Below are 6,000 nucleotides of genomic sequence, written 5' to 3' on the forward strand. Positions count from 1 at the left end.
CCCTCAGCAGGTGCTAGAGGGAGCCCCCCATTAGGAGATACAGGCACAGCACTCCACAGGGATTGCAGGGACACCCCCCAGAAGGGGATGGAGGGACCCCCTTCCTGGGGGGGGTGTATGGACCTCCCCATTAGGGGATGGAGGGACTCCCCTACCAGGGGATGGAGGGACCCCCCCCTTCAGAGGATACGGGGACCCACTTCCTATTGGGATGCAGGGATCCCCCCCAGAAGGAGATACTGGGACCTGCTTCCTGCAGGGGTGCCAGGACCCCCCCATGGGGGATACAGGGATCCCCCATTAGGACCTACAGGCACCCCCCTCCTCAAGGGGGTACAGGGACACCCCCCAGAAAGGGGGTGCCGGGCCCTCCCCATTAGAGGATGCAAGGACCCTCCCCCCCCCCCAAAGGATGGAGGGGTGTCCCATCCCAGCTGGGAGACGCAGGGTCTTGGCTGGCTGGAGGGGGGTGTCCCCATCCCCCCCAGGCTTTCCTGCCCCCCAAGTCACTGTCGGAGGGGGAAAACGGATTAAGGAAGGGGCGACTCAGCCCCTCGGGGTGCCCGACCTCGGAGCCACGCTGGGGTGATGCTCCCCGGGTCCCCAGGCAGTGCCCGACCCCGGCCCGGCCGCAGGCTGCCCCTGGCCTCTCCTGCGGGATTTTCTCCCGGGGGGTCTCCTCCGCCGACGGGACCCCCCCGGCACCCCGGCTTCGTTTTGGGAAGGATCTGCTGGTCCGAACCCTGCAGGCTGCGGGGCAGGGATGAAGAGCGGGAACAAGCCCGTGCATGTCCCGCAGGAACCCGCGAGGAGGATCTGGAGGGATCTGGGGCTTAACTGGGAAACATCCCAGTCTGAAAGGTCTGAACCCAGGGCAGCCTCTGCCGGGGGTCAGTGCAAGGCCGGAGGGCACCCACCCGCGTGCCTGGTCGGTGGGTCCAATCCTGCCCCACGGCCGAGAGCTGATGCCCTTGGAGCCAGCTGCCCCGGGACAGGGGGGGGGGCACATTCGGCATCACCCTCCCGGCAGGGCACGAGCTGCCCAGGCCCCGCGGGCATCACGACTCACGCAGCGATGCTGCGGGGCCTCCGGTGGGGCGCAGCAAGGTGGGGCGCAGCAAGGTGACACGGTCCCAAGTGACCAAGGGTGGGTTGAAGCAGCCCCATGGGAGTGCCAGGCATCCTCCAAGGCCCCCGCGGCCGGCGGGTGCTGGGGTGCTCAGCAGGACCCTGGGTGTGCAAAGCACCCACGTTTCCCTGCTGGACCAGCAGCTTCCCGCGGCCCGAGCGGCTGGGGAAGGTGTCTGGGCGTGTTGGGCCGCAGGCTGCCGCGCCGCAGGGGTGTCTGCCATCGCCGGTCCCCCCCTGCAGCGCTGCCGCCTCCGGATGGGCACGCTGGGATGGGGAGGGAAGGTGAAGGATGGGGAATGTGAAAGCATCCGGAATGACTATCACACGCTGCAGAGACCCAGCCTGGAAAGCTGGGATCCATCCTGCCTTTCCACCTGCCAGACGCAGGGAAGGAGGGGGCCAGCAGCAGCCGCCTTCCCTCGCAGGGAGCGGGTCCCTGGTCTTCCCATCTGGGAACTGGTTTTGCTCCTGGTTGCAAAGAGCCGCCTTTCGAGCTGCACTGCGGCGGGCTGCCTGCGTCGCTGTGCAGTAGCGGATCGTTTCCTCGCCAACCTCCAGCTCTGCTCCAGCTGCAGCTCCTTGGCACGCTTCTGCTGGACGCGAGGAAGATGTCCCGAAGGCAAGTTGGACACCGGCCCAACTGCAGCACCATGAGCATCCTCCCCGCACCGGCTGCGCCAGGGCTCTGAGGCGAAGCAGCATTTACCAAGAGGATACTCACTGCTTAAACGAACTCTGCTTTTTGTAAAATCCACAAAAGGCAACGGGACCGTCAGAACCGGCAGCTTTTGAAATTGGTGCCCAAAGTGGTGGAGACAGGAGCGGCCTCGCTTGTGCAGCCGGCGGCGAACTCCAGCCACCGCGGATGCAGGAGCGAGGGATGAAAACAGCACCATGAGGCGGGATAACCAACGGCTGCGAGCATCCCACTTACACGGGGGATGTATCCCAGGGCAAAACCAGCCAGAAAATAAATCAGACCTAAATTACCCCTTAGGAAAAGAGCTCTGTAACTCTCTCTGTGATTTGTTTTGGTGGGGTGGGGGTCCACTCCCTGCGCCCCGGGATAGGGGGGGGGGCAGGTTTCTGGCTGTTGCAAACTCCGCTGTCACTCCCCCTCCTCGTGCCCCCACAGCGGGAGCTGGGAGCGCTGGCACTGGGGGTTACTGGAAATGGGAAGCGGGGAGAGGAACAGCGGCGGGGTCTGGGTCAGAGAGTCCGTGGTGAAGCCTCAAGTGGCATCACCAGAAAAAAAAGTGGCGGGGGGCGGGGAAAAGTGTGATTAATACAAAAGGCAGTACAGGAACTTAAAAAAAAAAAAAATCTCAAAGGTGACTCATGATGTTCAGCCCCAGCAACACGTAGGAGGAGGTCAGGGGCGCAGGGCTGGGGACGAGCAGTGCCGAGGGGGGGGGGTGTCTCCTTCTCACCATTTTTAGCCACCGAGTGGGAGCTGTCACCTCTCCCGCGCCAGGCTCGCCCTCCCCGAGGGGTGTCCCAACCCCCACCCGGCAGGGGTGTGATCGCTGGGGAATCCATCCTTACAACTTGCCTGAAAATCCCATCCTAACGCCTGGAAGCAAATGGAATCCCATTAAATAACCGCAGATTTCACAAACTTCAATGGAACCTTCTCCCCAGCACCGACAGAAGCCGGGGTGGCTGCCCTGGCTGGGGATCCCTTGGGAAAGTTTCTTTCCCAGCGGATCCCCCCAGGTGGGTCCTGCCGGGAGGGGAAACGGCCGCAAAGACATTATTCATGGCAGGCAAAGTCGGTGCGTGACTCAGCCCGTCCTCAGCACCGGCACAACCAGGGTTTCATCACGGGAACGTGCCCGGGCACATCGCCTCCGCCGCGGAGCATCGTCCTCACTGGGGACCCGGGGCGCAGCACCCCCAAAGCCCAGGGGAGCTGGGGGGGAGCTCTGGCACGCGGCGGGGGAACAGTTTGGGTCGGGTGATGGAAGTCTGGAGGCCCCAGGCTTGGATGAGGTGGAGGATGGGGAGCCACAGCCGGCAGCCCTGAGCCCCAAGAGACGAGCCAAACGGCGTGCCCAGGAGGGATCTCAGCAGGCTGAGGGCCAGCGACTGGTTTAAAGGCACACAAATACCTACACGTAAAGATTTGATAAAGGCAGAATAACCACCATCAGTAATACGTAAGCACGTGGTCAACCCGGAAACATTTTCCCAGACCAAAGCCTGCCAGTGCCGATGGCAGAAATGAAGAGATGCGCGCGGTTCCGCACCCAGCCCTCCCCAGCAGCGGGATGTGGAGACCTGGCGGTCCAAGCTGTATGGGAAGTGGTATTTTTTTTTTGGGGGGGGAAATTCATATTCCTTTAGATCAACCAGCGTAAGGGGAAGAAACAGAAAAGGGCTGGGCGGATGAGCATCCATCCTGTTGGGATGCAGTCGGCAGTGACAGAGAGGGCACGCGCTGTTGTTTTTCCAGGTGGGATAATGGTAAACTCTGCAAAAAACTGAATTTCTGCCCAGGGAAACAACCCAAGAATGAGGGAGCTGGTCTAGGACACACCCCACCCCACCCCGGCGCAGAGAGCGGGGCTGCGGAGCGCCCTGCCCCCTCCCTCCGACGCGGCAGCCCCGGCGCCAGCAGCGCGGAGGGAGCGTGTGTCCGCGGGCCGGCGCGGATGCGGGGATGTGGCTCCTCGGTGGGGGGCCGCGGCCGGGAGCACGCGCGGCGGCGGGGACCGGCCCTGCGCGCGGACCCGGCTGCGTACGACACCGTGCGCACGCGCCGCCGCTTCCCCCGCGCGGCGCCCGCCCGCCTCGCGCCTGCCTGCGAGCTCCGCTGCAACCCGCGTCTGCGACGGGCGTGCGGGGCCGCGCGGGGCCCGGCTCAGCCCGGTGGGGCGGCGGCGCCGCTCCCGCCTGCGGTCTCAACAGGAAGCGTATCGCGAAGGCCCCACGCAGCACCGTGCAAACAGGAACTGATGTTGTGTTTGTTTTCCAGATAAATGGGCTCGTGCTGGTGTGGGAGAGGGTCCCCCCAAGCTCGTCCCCCCAAGGCAATGCCGCTGGCGAGGGCTGTGCTGCCCCTGGGGTTCCTGGGGACGCTGCCGCAGCGCTAAGAGCATCTAACATCATTCCCAAAGTGAGAGCTCACAGCAGCAGGAACAGAGTTGATGATGCAATGAAAACAATTCTTTTCTAAAATTTCATGTTCCTCTAAACCTATGAAAGGGGCTGTTGCAATGAAGGGGAAAATGGAAGAGCCAGCAATGCAAGTCAGTGGCGTGTAGTTGCCTGGTTTGCCTCCTTACAGCTGCACAGCACGGGGGGTACTGCACAGTCAATACACGGTGCGGCGACACTGCACCCCAGCTGCGCAACATTTCACGGGATTTATTGGTACTGATGTCTCTTGATTAAATTATATCTCTTCATTTTTTCTGTAACAAGCTGAGCATTTTCAGTTTCTGAGGATTGGGAATGGAAGGAAGCAGGAGATGGCAGATGATGCTGACATCAGAGGTGGCGCAGTCGGGGAAAACTGGTTTCCATTTAAACCCCTGCTTTCCTGAAAAACTGCAGTCAAGGAAAAACTGACAATTTAGAGCAAATCTGTGAGGAGTAATCTTCCGCAGGAGCCAGTTACAAAGCACAGCACTGGTCTGTGGCCTTCGTGTTTGGCTCTTAGGTGTCCTCCAGGTTGCAAGGCTTGAAGCGATTTTGGGTTAAAAGGGAATGAAAAGTAAAAGACGGGAAGGACCGTAAAAGTCAAGGACTGGACTCCAACATTTGGCGAGGAGCAGTTACCTGGAGGTCAGGGACTGGATTTCCATTGCAAATTAGTTGATGGATTAACATTTATTCCTTTGTTCTCATTATCCCCTTAGTGGCATGTGTTAAAAACCTTGCTTTCCCATTCAGAGTTTGCCTGTCATCGCTGCTGCTGCTACCCCATTCCTGCGGGACCCCTGCCCAGTGCATGACTGGCTGGTGGGCTCCTGCTGCCCATGGCCACCACCGCTGCCTGGTGGGGGGCTCTGTCCTGCTTGCCACCTTGGCCTCCCTGCCGCAGCACTTCATCTCTGTTCACTCAGAGCCCTGGTCATCCTCTGCCACCCCGGGGCTGCGTAATCTGAAAAACACCGTTGCTCTAAATCAACACTAAAATGTCTCTACAGCCACAGAACGTTTATAGCTTGAATTAAGAGCTATTAAGCTTGCTTCCTGGCAAGGGATGAAGAGTGAGACATGTTGCTTTGGGGGACTGACAGATCAGTGTTGGTGGACTTGGGACCACCAAGTGCCCTCTGGGATCAGAAATGGGGACACACCAGGGACATGCATGTCTGTGGCCTCTCACAGGCGGGTCTGGAGAAGGACCCCGCAGCAGCACCGGCACTACGGGCACCACTGGGAATGGCTGCACCAAGCAGCCACCTGCACTGCTGCAGATGCTCTAGTGCAGTCAGTCCCTCAGCACACCAGTCCCTGTAGCACGATGGGCTGACTGCCCCTCTGCACGCTGCACCTCTGTGCCAGACATCTGGTCTCCTCGGACAGACGCTCCTCCAGTGGCTTTGCCTGGTGGATTTAATCAGTGCTTTCATTTTTCTTTGCCTGAGCAATTCCATGGAATGCTAATCTTTGCATGAGTTTAATTTACAAGGGTTAGTAGGTAATTTTGAAGAAATCCATTTAACTGAGCAATTACTGAGTCAATAATACACTTCTGTATTTTATTAGAAACAAAAAAATTGGTAATTTCTGTTTGTTTTGACCCTACCTCTGTAGTAATGGCAGCAATTTTCCATAATAATCACAGTTACCATGGTTATATCTCCCTCCAGGTTGTCAACCACCTGCCACAGCAGGACACTGTCTCTGCATGAGCAC

Source organism: Falco naumanni, chromosome 17 (assembly GCF_017639655.2).
Source record: "Falco naumanni isolate bFalNau1 chromosome 17, bFalNau1.pat, whole genome shotgun sequence".
Classification (NCBI taxonomy): Eukaryota; Metazoa; Chordata; class Aves; order Falconiformes; family Falconidae; genus Falco; species Falco naumanni.